Source organism: Grampus griseus, assembly GCF_964374135.1.
Source record: "Grampus griseus genome assembly, chromosome: 2".
Lineage (NCBI taxonomy): Eukaryota > Metazoa > Chordata > Mammalia > Artiodactyla > Delphinidae > Grampus > Grampus griseus.
This window is the reverse complement of record NC_139018.1, coordinates 122715114-122732091: the sequence shown is the minus strand read 5'-3', so window position 1 is coordinate 122732091 and position 16978 is coordinate 122715114.

The following is a 16978-nucleotide window of genomic DNA, read 5'->3' as shown; positions in this document are numbered from 1 at the left end:
TTGTCTAGGGCAGGATTCTCTGTTAGAGGTCAGAGACAGAAAATACTGAGCACTGCCATTTTAAATTGTATAAATATAACATGCAGTTGGTATTGTTTCCTCTGTGGTCTACCCAGAACAACAGTAGCTTCTTCTTCAAGTTGAGAGTTGCTAATACTGCATTTATATGTCTGTGACTAAAATTTAAAAATATGTACCCTGATTGCAATTATAAAAATGAATGATCCCCAGTGTTTTCCTTCACCTGGTACTATTTTCATTTATGTGGATGAAACCTTTCTATTTGTAGTACAGGTCCTATTTCTATATCAGAGACATAGTTTCTTTTTCAAATTTCTTCCTTTTGTTTATTTTACAAGTGTTAGAAGGAAAAATATTAATTTAATTCTACACACTTAATTCCACAACAGCCTGAAAATAGCCTCACTGAGGTGAAGGATGAGCAGGTAGTGTGGGGGTTGGGAGCTCACTCATAATTCAGTGGAAAGGAATCAAAGGTAAAAAGAACAATAATTTGTGTGCCTAACGTACATTACATTCTTCACTCCCCTAGTTCCTTTGAGGAAGTTCTATTCTTATGTTCTATGTCTAACTAGTTTGGCTTTCCAATGGAAAACTGGCAGTTACTTTGAGATTATACCAAAGAAGTGTATTACCATATCTTTTGGGATAGTCTTGACCTGAAGTCTTTGGGTCTTGATCAAAAAATGTAATAACGTTAAGGATGTGGTATCTAGTCATAATGGTGCTGCCACAATGAAATAAGTGCCATCCCAAGCTGCCCTTTTAAAAGCAGAGAATAGCATACAGCTTTGTGGAGAAGTCTATTCTGTGTACAAAATGTAAGGAACCTGAAGGTCAAATTTTCATGAAAGTAGAAAATTTGCAGTAGCCATATTCTTCCCAAGCCAGAGTGAGATAAGAAATCTTTACCAGTGCCTCCAGATGCACACTTCCTTCCTGAATGGAAGGTGTACATCACTGGCCCTTAAAAGAATTCATTTAGGAGGTTATTGCCTCAGGAAATAAGTGATGCTCTATTACTCACTTCAGCAGCCTGAGGCCAAGACAGAAAGAATCACTTTTTCTCTAAAGGTAGAGTCATGATTTAAATACCATGATAAGTAATGGTGCCTGATAATGTTTCATATCCCAAGAAGTTTCCTCAATCAAACTGCCTATGTTCTTCAAGAAAACTGCATATACAAATTAGAAACCTAAAGCCTAACCCTGAAGCCCTGATAAAAGGAATTTTTAAGTCATAATAGTCCACAAAGAGGGAACTCTCCAACCAGTGTCATCATATAGCTTCTAAGGCCTCTAGAAAACTGAGCTCTTCCACAAAAGCAAAACAAGAACAATTGGATTAATTGACCAATGAACGTAAGTAGGGAGGGAGCCCTTGCTGTTGTCTATCAGACTGTACTTCATATTTCGTGGTATGTAGGGTTGTTTGATAATGTAAGCTTGTTGTAATTATTAACATGACATACATGGTCATAAAGGCTTGCATTAGAGCACATGGCACACTAGTGGTGCATGGTGTCACTTATGCTTTATAGCTGCCTGGCCATGTTTGCAACTAACTCCCTTTCCCTTTCTCTTAGGGGACATTCTCTTCTAGACTATGAGATATTGGAAGGGCTGATAATCATGGGGTACCTTACCTCCACTGGGGATATAACCAGACTACCCAGAGTTCCTATTCTTGGGTCAGTGAATATCTTAGTGACCCAAGTCAGGCCCATCCCTCGACACTTGGACTTCTATGTAGAAAAGGGGAGAGAAAAGTTCACATTTTACTAAAATTGCAAAGTAGATAACTGAATTTAGAACTTAAAAAGGCTTTTTTGCCAATCATCTAAAGAAAAAATTGACTGCAGAATTGATTGAAGCCAAGAAACATAGAATTAAGAACTAAGAGATGTGGAATGAGCACAAGGTCAGATGCTTCTTTAGATCCTGGACTCCTGGATTCCACTAAGACTGAAGCTAGACTCATGATTATAGAAGATTATGAATTTCCTTTCCTCCTTTTAAGGTACTGTGTTGTATATCTTTCATTTATAACTGAGAGATATGACTAATCAAGACAATTATGAGGAAATGTAAAGAAGGGTTAATAATATCAACATTGAGGAATTATATTATTCCTAGAGTGCTTCTTGAACAATTCTTCTTGAGAACATAATACTGCCAATGGGGGAAATAAAAGATAAAATAAAAGTGATGTGAAGGTGGTACCATGGAGCAAGAGGTGACAACAAAATTCTCTTTGATATGTGATTAATTGTTGATCATGTTGTATCTAATGCTGCAAAACAGAAGGCAATGATGAAATAAATTCAATAATGTGACTTTCTGTAATGTTACGTATTTGTACAGATATTGTAATTGAATATAACTGTGCAAATGTAATATGTGACCATGGGATTAAACTTTCAGATTATGCCAACAAAATGAAGCAAGGATGTGGAGAGAATTAAGGTATAGTGGTTAAGCAAACAGTTCTACAGTTAAGACATATCTGGGTTCAAATGTTACCTCAACCAGTTACTATAATGACTACCATTATTGTTGCTGTTCCCAGCATCTGTTCACTGCAGCATTATGTTCTAAATTTTTCCAAGCTGCTTTATCTATATGAAGACATTTACTACTTAAAAGAGAAATGTGAGAAAGGCAGTATGAGTATCCTCACTATTTAGGCACATATATAAAATATATTATATATGTATCAAATTTATAACATTCTAATACATATCTCATGGGGTAACTGGAAAATTTTAAAAATTCAAGGTTTACAAACCAAAAAAATTCAAGGTTTACCCTACCACCTTTAAGTGTGCACTTAATAAATAAAAACATTTATTATCATAGTCATTAATTATTTTATTACATGAATAAGGAATGTATAGACCTGTTATTTTCTTCTTTCAAAAAAGGAAGCTTCTATTAAGATGATCAAATTAATATGTTTGCTTCCCAATATAATTTAAAGGTATGTAAGTAACCTAAACTAATCAAAACACACATGCAAGACATCTTCTAAATAAGTGAAATGGAGGAAACAGAAGTTATATAAAAACAGATTAAAGTCAAATAAAACACCACAAATCACTTTTAAAAAAGGGAGGATTATAAAACGGTAGGTAATAAAAACAACACTGCCTGTTATATAAATAAGAATAATAGGATTATAATATCTAATTTAAAACATAACATTAAATTAAAATAATGCGACAAAATTTTTTTTCAAAATGACACATCTGAGATTAAAAAGAGCTTTCAACAGAAAAATAAGAGTTACAATCCACAAGAAGATAAAATTAGATTGACCCCATTAAGGGTAAATATCATAGTATTAGATTTTACAAAGTGAAAATTGTACAAAATCCATGAGATTTAAAGAAAACTATGAAGAAGCTTTAAAGCATTTTACCCAGTATTAGACTAATCAAAGCAATGAAAAACTAGAGTATAAAGTAATTATCAATATGGTTGGCTTTAAGTCTACCATTTTGCTTTTTATTTTCCATATACCTCTGTATAATTTTTCTTCATTCTTTCTTGCACTATTTTGGGTTAATAAAATATTTATTATCATTATATTTTAATTCTGTTATTGGCTTTTTAGCTATAGTTCTCTGTATTTTTTAGTAATTGTTGTATGGTTATAATATGTACCTTTAAATTATCAGAGTCCACTTATAGTTAATATAATATAGCTCCATATAAAATATAAAAACCATGCACCACTATCATTACATTCTTCCTTGCCCCATCCTGTGTACTACTGCTGTAATATAGATTATATTTACATATGTTACAACACCCATGACCTAGTATTATAATTTTAGGTTTCAATATTAATATGGCTTTCAAATTTTGAAAGAAAAGATAAATTTCTTTTATATCAGTCAATGTATTTCCTAAATTATTTTTTCTCCCCACTCTCTCTTCTTCCAAGACCCCAATTACATGTATGTCAATAGAAACATATTCTAAAATGACTCAGATGTGGTATTAATAGGTAAGGACTTTAAAGAACCCATTAAAATATGTTCAGAATAGTTAAAGAAAAAAGATGCTCATAATGAATGAATAGGGCATATATACAGAGACAGGGAAATTATAAAAATGAACCAAATGAAAATTCTAGAAATAAAATATTAATTCTAAGATAGTTGTAAGTTAAAGGTACATACTATAATCCATATGAAACCCCTAAATAAAGCTAATTAGAAGTAAAGATAAACATAAATAGAGAAGTTGATACAGAACACTAAAATATTCAATAATTTGGCAGTTATTCAATTCTTTGCCAAAAGAATAAAGCAAAGCATGGAGAATGTAAAAAAAAAAAAGCATGGAGAGAAGAGAAAATTAAAAGGGACAAAAAAAAAAGCTAAAAGGTAGGCATAAATCCAATTATCTCCAAATATATAAGTATATTTAATGTAAATGGACCAAAAGACTACAAATGATTTAAAAGGAATGGTGGGGGACTTTCCTGGTGGCACAGTGGTTAACAATCTGTCTGCCAATGCAGGGAACATGGGTTCAATCACCAGTCTGGGAAGATCCCACATGCTGTGGAGCAACTACGCCTGTGTGCCACAACTACTGAGCCTGTGCTCTAGAGCCTGCGAGCCACAACTACTGAAGCCCATGCACCTAGAGCCCATGCTCCACAACAAGAGAAGCCACCACAATGAGAAACCAGTGCACCACAATGAAGAGTAGCCCCCACCCACCTAAACTAGAGAAAGCCCACTCACAGCAATGAAGACCAAACACAACCAAACATAAATAATAAATAAATAAATAAATTTATTAAAAAATAAAATAAAAGGAAAGGTGGTTAAACTGGATAAAGATCAAGACCGGTCTATATGCTGTCTACAATAGAAAGACTATAAATATAAAGACAAAAATAGACTGAAAATAAAGAGATAAAAAAAATCAGACAAACAGTAAGCATAAGAAATCTGGTATTACTACTCCAATATAAGACAAAGTAGACTTCAAGACAACAAATATATCTAAGATAAAGAGAGACATACAAAGTTGGGAAAGAGACAATTCATCAAGAAGACTTGATAGTCATAAAAGTGTAAAAAATAAAAGATCTTCAAATACATAAAACGCAAATGAGAGGAGAGGGGAAGATGGCGGAAGAGTAAGACGCGGAGATCACCTTCCTCCCCACAGATACACCAGAAATACATCTACATGTGGAACAACAACTACAGAACACCTACTGAACGCTGGCAGAAGACCTCAGACCTCCCAAAAGGCAAGAAACTCCCCACATACCTGGGTAGGGCTAAAGAAAAAAAGAAAAAAACAGAGACAAAAGAATAGGGACGGAACCTGCACCAGTGGGAGGGAGCTGTGAAGGAGGAAAGGTTTCCACACACTAGGAAGACCCTTCGCAGGCGGAGACTGGGGGAGGCGGAGGGAGCTTCGGAGCCGCAGAGAAGAGCACAGCAACAGGGGTGTGGAGGGCAAAGCGGGGAGATTCCCGCACAGAGGATCAGTGCCGACCGGCACTCACCAGCCCGAGAGCCTTGTCAGCTCACCCGCCAGGGTGGGCGGGGCTGCGAGCTGAGGCTCGGGGTTTGCTCGGAGCGCAGGGAGAGGACTGGGGTTGGCTGAGTGAATACAGCCTGAAGGGGTTAGTGCACCATGGCTAGCTGGGAGGGAGTCCGGGAAAAGGTCTGGAGCTGCCGAAGAGGCAAGAGACTTTTTCTTCCCTCTTTGTTTCCTGGTGCGCGAGGAGAGGGGATTAAGAGCGCTGCTTAAAGGTACTCCAGAGACGGGAGCGAGCCGTGGCTAAAAACGCGGACCCCAGAGATGGGCGGGAGATGCTAAGGCTGCTGCTGCTGCCACCAAGGGGCCTGTGTGCGAGCACAGGTCACTATCCACACCCCTATTCCGGGGAGCCTGGGCAGCCCGCCACTGCCAGGTTCCCGGGATCCAGGGACAACTTCCCCGGGAGAACGCACGGCGGGCCTCAGGCTGGTGCAACATCACGCCGGCCTCTGCCGCCACAGGTCCGCCCCGCATGCCGTGCCCCTCCCTCCCCCCGGCCTGAGTGTGCCAGAGCTCCCGAATCAGCGGCTCCTTTAACCCCGTCCTGTCTGAGCAAAAAACAGACACCCTCCAGAGACCTACACGCAGAGGCAGGGCCAAATCCAAAGCTGAGCCCCTGTGAGCTGTGAGAACAAAGAAGAGAAAGGGAAATCTCTCCCAGCAGTCTCAGAAGCAGCGGATTAAAGCTCCACAATCAACTTGATGTACCCTGCACCTGTGGAATACATGAATAGACAACGAATCATGCCAAATTGAGGAGGTGGACTTCGAGAGAAAGATCTATGATTTTTTTCCCGTTTTCCTCGTTTTCCGTGTGGATGAAAGGCTCTTGGTGCTGCCGCCAGGAGTCAGTGTTGTGCCTCTGAGGTGGGAGAGCCAACTTCAGGACACTGGTCAACAAGAAACCTCCCAGCTCCACATAATATCAAACAGCGAAAATCTCTCAGAGATGTCCATCTCAACACAAGCACCCAGCTTCACTCAACGACCAGCAAGCTACAGTGCTGGACAACCTATGCCAAACAACTAGCAAAACAGGAACACAACCCCACCCATTAGCAGAGAGGCTGCCTAAAATCATAATAAGTCCACAGACACCCCAAACACACCACCAGTCGTGGACCTGCCCACTAGAGAGACAAGATCCAGCCTCATCCACCATAACACAGGCACTAGTCCCCTCCACCAGGAAGCCTACACAACCCACTGAACCAACCTTAGCCACTGGGAACAGACATCAAAAACAACGGGAACTACGAACCTGCAGCCTGCAAAAAGAAGACCCCAAACACAAAAAGATAAGCAAAATGAGAAGACAGAAAAACACACAGCAGATGAAGGAGCAAGATGAAAATGCACAAGACCTAACAAATGAAGAGGAAATAGGCAGTCTACCTGAAAAAGAATTCAGAATGATAGTAAAGATGATCCAAAATCTTGGAAATAGAATGGACAAAATGCAAGAAACAATTAAGAAGGACCTAGAAAAACTAAAGATGAGACAAACAATGATGAACAACACAATAAATGAAATGAAAAATACTCTAGATGGGATAAATAGCAGAATAACTGAGGCAGAAGAATGGATAAGTGACCTGGAAGATAAAATAGTGGAAATAACTACTGCAGAGCAGAATAAAGAAAAAAGAATGAAAAGAACTGAGGACAGTCTCAGAGACCTCTGGGACAACATTGAATGCACCAACATTCGAATTATAGGGGTTCCAGAAGAAGAAGAGAAAAAGAAAGGGACTGAGAAAATATTTGAAGAGATTATAGTTGAAAACTTCCCTAATATGGGAAAGGAAATAGTTAATCAAGTCCAGGAAGCACAGAGAGTCTCCTTGGATAAATCCAAGGAGAAATAAGCCAAGACACACATTAATCAAACTGTCAAAAATTAAATACAAAGAAAGCATATTAAAAGCAGCAAGGGAAAAACAACAAATAACACACAAAGGAATCCCCATAAGGTTAATAGCAGATCTCTCAGCAGAAACTCTGCAAGCCAGAAGGGAGTGGCAGGACATACTGAAAGTGAGGAGAAAAACCTGCAACCAAGATTACTCTACCCAGCCAGGATCTCATTCAGATTTGATGGAGAAATTAAAACCTTTACAGACAAGCAAAAGCTGAGAGAGTTCAGCACCACCAAACCAGCTTTACAACAAATGCTAAAGGAACTTCTCTAGGCAAGAAACACAAGAGAAGGAAAAGACCTATAATAACGAACCCAAAACAATTAAGAAAATGGGAATAGGAACATACATATCGATAATTACCTTAAATGTAAATGGGCTAAATGCTCCCACCAAAAGACACAGATTGGCTGAATGGATACAAAAACAAGACACATATATTTGCTGTCTACAAGAGACCCACTTCAGACCTAGAGACACATACAGACTGAAAGTAAGGGCATGGAAAAAGATATTCCATGCAAATGGAAACCGAAAGAAAGGTGGAGTAGCAATTCTCATATCAGATAAAATAGACTTTAAAATAAAGACTATTAGAAGAGACAAAGAAGGACACTACATAATGATCAAGGGATCGATCCAAGAAGAAGATATAACAATTTTAAATATTTATGCACCCAACATAGGACCACCTCAATACATAAGGCAAATACTAACAGCCATAAAAGGGGAAATCGTCAGTAACACATTCATAGTCGGGGACTTTAACACCCCACTTTCACCAATGGACAGATCATCCAAAATGAAAATAAATAAGGAAACACAAGCTGTAAATGATACACTAAACAAGATGGACTTAATTTATATTTATAGGACACTCCATCCCAAAACAACAGAATACACATTTTTCTCAAGTGCTCATGGAACATTGTCCAGGATAGATCATATCTTGTGTCACAAATCAAGCCTTGGTAAGTTTAAGAAAATTGAAATTGTATCAAGTATCTTTTCCGACCACAATGCCATGAGACTAGATATCAATTACAGGCAAAGATATGTAAAAAGTATAAACACATGGAGGCTAAACAATACACTACTTAATAATGAAGTGATCACTGAAGAAATCAAAGAGGAAATTAAAAAATACCCAGAAACAAATGACAATGGAGAAACAACGACCCAAAACCTATGGGATGCAGCAAAAGCAGTTCTAAGAGGGAAGTTTATAGCAATACAAGCCCACCTTAAGAAGCAGGAAACATCTCGAATAAACAACCTAACCTTGCACCTCAAGCAATTAGAGAAAGAAGAACAAAAAAAACCCCAAAGTTAGCAGAAGGAAAGAAATCATAAAAATCAGATCAGAAATAAATGAAAAAGAAATGAAGGAAACAATAGCAAAGATCAATAAAACTAAAAGCTGGTTCTTTGAGAAGATAAACAAAATAGAGAAACCATTAGCCAGACTCATCAAGATAAAAAGGGAGAAGACTCAAATAAATAGAATTAGAAATGAAAAAGGAGAAGTAACAACTGACACTGCAGAAATACAAACGATCATGAGAGATTACTACAAGAAACTCTATGCCAATAAAATGGACAACCTGGAAGAAGTGGACAAATTCTTAGAAAAGCACAACCTTCCAAGACTGAACAAGGAAGAAATAGAAAATGTAAACAGGCCAATCACAAGCACTGAAATTGAGACTGTGATTAAAAATCTTCCAACAAAAAAAAAGCCGAGGACCAGGTGGCTTTCCAGGTGAATTCTATCAAACATTTAGATAGCTAACACCTATCCTTCTCAAACTCTTCCAAAATATAGCAGAGGGAGGAACATTCCCAAACTCATTCTACAAGGCCACCATCACCCTGATACCAAAACCAGACAAAGATGTCACAAAGAAAGAAAACTACAGGCCAATATCACTGATGTACATAGATGCAAAAATTCTCAACAAAATGCTAGCAAACAGAATCCAACAGCACAATAATAGGATCATACACCATGATCAAGTGGGGTTTATTCCAGGAATGCAAGGATTCTTCAATATACGCAAATCCATCAATGTGATAAACCATATTAACAAATTGAAGGAGAAAAACCATATGATCATATCAATAGATGCAGAGAAAGCTTTTGACAAAATTCAACACCAATTTATGATAAAAACCCTGCAGAAAGCAGGCATACAGGGAACTTTCCTCAACATAATAAAGGCCATATATGACAAGCCCACAGCCAACATCATCCTCAATGGTGAAAATCTGAAAGCATTTCCACTAAGATCAGGAACAAGACAAGGTTGCCCACTCTCACCACTCTTATTCAACATAGTTTTGGAAGTTTTAGCCACAGCAATCAGAGAAGAAAAGGAAATAAAAGGAATCCAAATCGGAAAAGAAGAAGTAAAGCTGTCACTGTTTGCAGATGACCTGATACTATACATAGAGAATCCTAAAGATGCTACCAGAAAACTACTAGAGCTAATCAATGAATTTGGTAAAGTAGCAGGGTACAAAATTAATGCACAGAAATCTCTGGCATTCCTATACACTAATGATGAAAAATCTGAAAGTGAAATCAAGAAAACACTCCCATTTACCACTGCAACAAAAAGAATAAAATATCTAGGAATAAATCTATCTAAGGAGACAAAAGACCTGTATGCAGAAAATTATAAGACACTGATGAAAGAAATTAGAGATGATACAAATAGATGGAGAGATATACCATGTTCTTGAATTGGAAGAATCAACATTGTGAAAATGACTCTACTACCCAAAGCAATCTATAGATTCAATGCAATCCCTATCAAACTACCACTGGCATTTTTCACAGAACTAGAACAAAAAATTTCACAATTTGTATGGAAACACAAAAGACCCCAAATAGCCAAAGCAATCTTGAGAACGAAATACGGAGCTGGAGGAATCAGGCTCCCTGACTTCAGACTATACTACAAAGCTATAGTAATCAAGACAGTATGGCACTGACACAAAAACAGAAAGATCAATGGAACAGGATAGAAAGCCCAGAGATAAACCCATGCACATATGGACACCTTATTTTTGATAAAGGTGGCAGGAATGTACAGTGGAGAAAGGACAGCCTCTTCAATAAGTGGTGCTGGGAAAACTGGACAGGTACATGTAAAAGTATGACATCTGATCATTCCCTAACACCATACACAAAAATAAGCTCAAAATGGATTAAAGACCTAAATGTAAGGCCAGAAACTATCAAACTCTTAGAGGAAAACATAGGCAGAACACTCTATGACATCAATCACAGCAAGATCCTTTTTGACCCACCTCCTAGAGAAATGGAAATAAAAACAAAAACAAACGAATGGGACCTAACGAAACTTCAAAGCTTTTGCACAGCAAAGGAAACCATAAACAAGACCAAAAGACAACCCTCAGAATGAGAGAATATATTTGCAAATGAAGCAACTGACAAAGGATTTATTTCCAAAATTCACAAGCAACTCATGCAGCTCAATAACAAAAAAACAAACAACCCAATCCCAAAATGGGCAGAAGACCTAAATAGACATTTCTCCAAAGAAGATATACAGACTTCCAACAAACACATGACAGAATGCTCAACATCATTAATCATTAGAGAAATGCAAATCAAAACTACAATGAGATATCATCTCACACGAGTCAGAACGGCCATCATCAGAAAATCTAGAAACAATAAATGCTGGAGAGGGTGTGGAGAAAAGGGATCACTCTTGCACTGCTGGTGGGGATGTGAATTGGTTCAGCCACTATGGAGAACAGTATGGAGGTTCCTTAAAAAACTACAAATAGAACTACCATATGACCCAGCAATCCCACTACTGGGCATATACCCTGAGAAAACCAAAATTCAAAAGTAGTCATGTACCAAAATGTTCACTGCAGCTCTATTTACAATAGCCCGGAGATGGAAACAACCTAAGTGCCCATCATCGGATGAATGGATAAAGAAGATGTGGCACATATATACAATGGAATATTACTCAGCCATAAAAAGAAACGAAATTGAGCTATTTGTAATAAGGTGGATAGACCTAGAGTCTGTCATACAGAGTGAAGTAAGTCAGAAAGAAAAAGACAAATACTGTATGCTAACACACATATATGGAATTTAAGAAAAAAAAATGTTATGAAGAACCTAGTGGTAAGACAGGAATAAAGACACAGACCTACTTGTGAATGGACTTTAGGATATGGGGAGGGGGAAGGGTGAGTTGTGACAGGGCGAGAGAGTGGCATGGACATATATACACTAACAAACGTAAGGTAGATAGCTAGTGGGAAGCAGCTGCATGGCACAGGGATATCGGCTCGGTGCTTTGTGACCGCCTGGAGGGGTGGGATAGGGAGGGTGGGAGGGAGGGAGACGCAAGAGGGAAGAGATATGGGAACATATGTATATGTAAAACTGATTCACTTTGTTATAAAGCAGAAACTAACACACCATTTAAAGCAATTATACCCCAATAAAGATGTTAAAAAAAAAGCAAATGAGAGAACCAAAGAAATTCACAATCACAGGTAGAAAATTTTAACACTTCCTTCTAGAAGACAGAACAAGAAAATTATCACTAAAGATATAGAAAATCTAAATACTAACTGAACAAAATATGAACAAACACCCTGAATTATTGACATTTGTATACCATTATACTCAATGACTGCCAAATACACATTCATGTGCATGTGAACTTTCATCAAGATAGACTCTATGCTAGACCACAACACAAGTCTCAACAAATTTGGGAAAGCTAAAATATTAGAGTTCTATTTTTTCTATAACAAAATTAAAATATAAATCAGTAATAAGTTACCAGGAAAACCCCAAGTACTTGAAAATTAAATACACCACTTAAAAATAACAGGTCAAAATAAACTGCAAGAGAAGTGAAAAAAAGTTTGAACTAAATGATAATTAAAATAACAAAATTTAAATATCAAAATTTGTGGGATCCATTAATGCAGTGCTTGTAGACTTAGACCATTTACATGAGGATAGAAGATCCACCAGGAATGATCCAAGTTTCAACCTTAAGTAGGTATCACAGAAAAGGAAGAAGGAAAGAAATATGGATAAGAAAATCCCAGGCTAATGGCCATTAAGAACATTGATAAAAAATCCTTAAGTAGTAAACTGAACATAGAAATATAAAGGACAATAGTGACCAAGTGGAGTTTATATCAGGAATGCAATGCTGGATTAACATTTAAAAATTGATCAATAGGGACTTCCCTGGTGGCACAGTGGTTAAGATTCCGTCTGTCAATGCAGGGAACACGGGCTCGAGTCCTGGTCTGGGAAGATCCCACATGCCGCGGAGCTACTAAGCTGTGCACCACAACTACTGAGCTTGCGCTCTAGAGCCCATGAGCCACAACTACTGAAGCCCGTGTACCTAGAGCCCGTGCTTTACAGCAAGAAAAGCCACTGCAGTGAGAAGCCCATGCACTGCAACGAACAGTAGCCCCCACTTGCCACAGCTAGAGAAAGCCTGTGCACATCAATGAAGACCCAACGCAGCCAAAAATAATCAATTTTTTAAAAATTAAAAAAAAATTGATCAATATGTTTTCCCATAAGAGAATAATGGGAAAACGTGATTACATCAGTAAGTGTAGAAAAGCATTCAATAAAGTTAACACTCATTTATTGTAAAAATTATCAGCAAACTAGGGCTAGAAGAAAAGTTGTTCAATATGGTAAAGTGTATTACAAAAAACTTACAGCTAGTGTCTTCCCTAATGATGAGAAACGGTATAATCTCACCTAAGACTAGGAAAAAGGCAAGAATACCCACTCACATCACTTCTGTTCAGTGTTATACTAGAGGTCCCTGGCAATGTAATAATGCAAAAAAAGGAGGGGAATCCATAGAGATTCAAAAATAAATAATAAGCTGTTTTATTAACAGATGGCATCACTGCTTATGTAGAAAATCGTAATGTATATGAACAATAATTGCAAGAACTAATAAATTAACTTAGTAGGGCCACAGGACAGAGGCTCAATGTACTAACTCAGTTTTATTTTTATATAATAGCAACAAAGTCTGTAAAAATTTTAAATATTTATTTACAATATTGGCACAAAAATAAATAAAATAGATAAATTTAACAAAGTATGTTTCTGTACTGAAAACTACAAAGTATGCTTCTATACTGAAAATTATAAAAGATTACTGTGAGAAATTAAAGATGACCTAATACAAGGAAAATAGACCACTTTCATGGATCAGAACACTCGATCTTGTAAAGATGTCAATTCTCCCTAAATTGATCTATAAGTTCAAGGTAATTAAAATCAATATCTCAGCAGGTTTTTGTGTTTAGGAAGTTGACAAGTTAATTCTAAAATTTAAGTGAAAATACCATAAACCAGCTCCCTCCTCTACAAAAACCTTGAAATAAAAGAACAAAGGTTTGGATTCACACTACCTTATTTAAAGATTTACTATGAAGCTTCTATGAAAATGAATGACATAAAAAGGGAAAAATAAAGTTCAAAAGAGATCCATACATATATAGTCAACTTATTTTCAACAAAGGCATCAGGTAATTCAAAAGAAAAAGAAAAGTTTTTTTAGCAAATTGTTCTGGGACAACTGGAGGAACACATGAAAAAAACAAAAACAAACCCTTGGCCTTGATATCACACCACACATAAAACTGATTTGAGATAGATGCTATATTTATGTGCAGGAGTAATCAGTATAAAGTTTCTAAATAGTCAGGACATAGAAGCAACCTAAATGTCCACTGAACTTTGAATGGATAAAGAATATGTGGCACTTATATACAATGGAATATTACTCAGCCATAAAAAGAAACAAAATTGAGTTATTTACAGTGAGGTGGATGGACCTAGAATCTGTCATACAGAGTGAAGTAAGTCAGAAAAAGAAAAACAAATACTGTATGCTAAAGCATATATATGGAATCTAAAAAACCGGTTCTGATGAACCTAGTGGCAAGGCAGGAATAAAGATGCAGGCGTAAAGAACAGACTTGAGGACACAGGGATGGGAGGGGAAGCCGGGATGAAGTGAGAGAGTAGCATTCACATACATACACTACCAAATGTAAAATGGATAGCTAGTGGGAAGTTGCTGCATAACTCAGGAAGATCGACTCCCTGCTTTGTGACGACCTAGAGGCGTGGGATAGGGAGTTTGGGAGGGAGGCTCAAGAGGGAGGGGATATGGAGATACATGTATACATACAGCTGATTCACTTTGTTGTACAGTAGAAACTAACACAACATTGTAAAGCAAATATACTTCAATAAAGATGTGAAAAAATAAAGCTTCTAGAAGAAAACAGAATATAGCAGTGAGTTCTCAATAAACACTAAAAAGTAAAGAATCAAACTGAACCTTCATCAAAATTAAAAATGTCTGCCTATAAAAACACAACTTAAAAATGAAAATGTAAGGAAAGGGGAGTGCTACTGACTGCTTGATGGGTAAGGGTTTTCTTCTGGGGTACTGAAGATGTTTTGGAATTAGATAAAGCTGGTGGTTATAAAATATTGTGAGTGTATTAAATGCCATTAAATACTACACTTTAAAAGGTTTAATTTTGTGTTATGTCAATTTCATCTCAGTTAAAAAAAAAGAGCGAAAGAAAAAGGAAAATAGAGTGAGAATAACAGCAGTAAGGGATGAACAATTAGAAAATTTGGGCTATTTAAAAACTTAGACCACATGGTCATTTAAAGGAAAATAAAGAGAAAGAAAGAAGGAAAATGTAAGCTACTTAATGGGAGAAACATTTGCAATACAAATATTGGTCAAGAAATGTGTATCCCCATAATATAAAGAACACTTACAAATGAAGAGTGAAACAACCCAATTTAAAAGTTTCTGCAATTTAAAACTACTGTAAACAATTCCCATAGAGCAGAGTGGTGGAACATATTGCAGTATGTACAGAGTTAAGTATCAACCAAAACACTGAGGAAGACCTCTTTGAATCTCCATACTGATGAAATGATTTCCATGATAATGAAGTGGAAAAGGCAAACTGTAAAAGACCATCTACAATATGCTGCCATTCATGTAAGAAGGATGGGGATATGAAAAAATATACATGTAGTTACCCAGTTGTGAACAAGGGGAAAAGAAAAGATAAACCAGAAACTAAGGAGACTAGTTACCTGGAAAGGTGGGAGGAATGGGACCAGTAATGGGGGAAGAACAACAATCCTCAGAGTTCTAATTCTTAGAACCACAGTAATGCTTCATACTGCAAAAATAAATAGAGTCAACCATGAGGAGGAGTAACTCAAATTGGAATATAAACAATAAGAGAAATACCTGACTCTAAGATTAACATATGTAGGGGGTTCGGGGGAAAAACTAACCTATCTATTTAACGTGTTGACTGGATACTGTAAGGGTAAAGAAACAAAAGCCCTGTATTTGAACACTGTACTTTAGTTAGTGCTTTCATTTTTAAAGGGGTATGTTTTAGCGATTCTGAAACTACTACATATTGGATTAAGGAAATAAGAAACTATTGTGGATAATGAAAGGTAGGTTTCTTGCTGTTAGAGAAAGGAGTTACAAATAGGGAAAGAGGGAAGAAGAAAATAAGTCATAATCAGAAACATTAGTATGGAGATACAAACACACAGATGGAGAGAGATAGAAGTTTTTTAGGTGGGTGCATGTGTGTATGAATAAACCTAAAAATATTTCCCAACTCTGTGCATTAGTAGGGCCTAGAAGAAATGATTTCCCAGTAGCAATGAGCACACATAACACTCAGATCTTGGTTTCTAAATATTATTTTCCAATACAAAGAACCAGAGCTCCTTGAAGTAATGGTTGATTCCAGGTTTGGGGAAGGAAAACATAAGATAAACCTAGAACATCTGTGGAACCAGAAAATAAGTAAGTGCTCAAAAAATTATGTGGGCATGGTAAAAGAACACAGGGGCCAACTTTAAAGGAGCTCCCAATGGTCAAATCTTAAAAAAAATTTTAGAAGTAAAAATAAATAATTATAACAATATATGAAAACCCATAGACTAAAGTAAATATCATAAATCCATATTGATGTAGGACAACGACCGAATACATAAAAAATAGAGGAGGGGGGCAGGGAAGAGTTCTTCCCTATAGTTAAATTCTGATGAATAAGTGTAGAAAGTATCATGGAAATAGAAAACTATCATTAGGTAAACATCACAGTATTAATTTATGTAGGCAAGAATGATCAATGGGTACTAAAATTAGTGAGTAAATGTATGATAAGAAAGACAATATTTGCATAGTCTCAAAGTATCTCCTCACAAAATATTTGTTAATTGAAAAGAGAAAAGTAGTAACTTTGTAGTGGAGAAGCCTGGCATACACCACCTTAACCAAAAGTGACCATATTTAACATTTGCTGAAATAAGACACATTGACTTCATGCACTCCTGATAT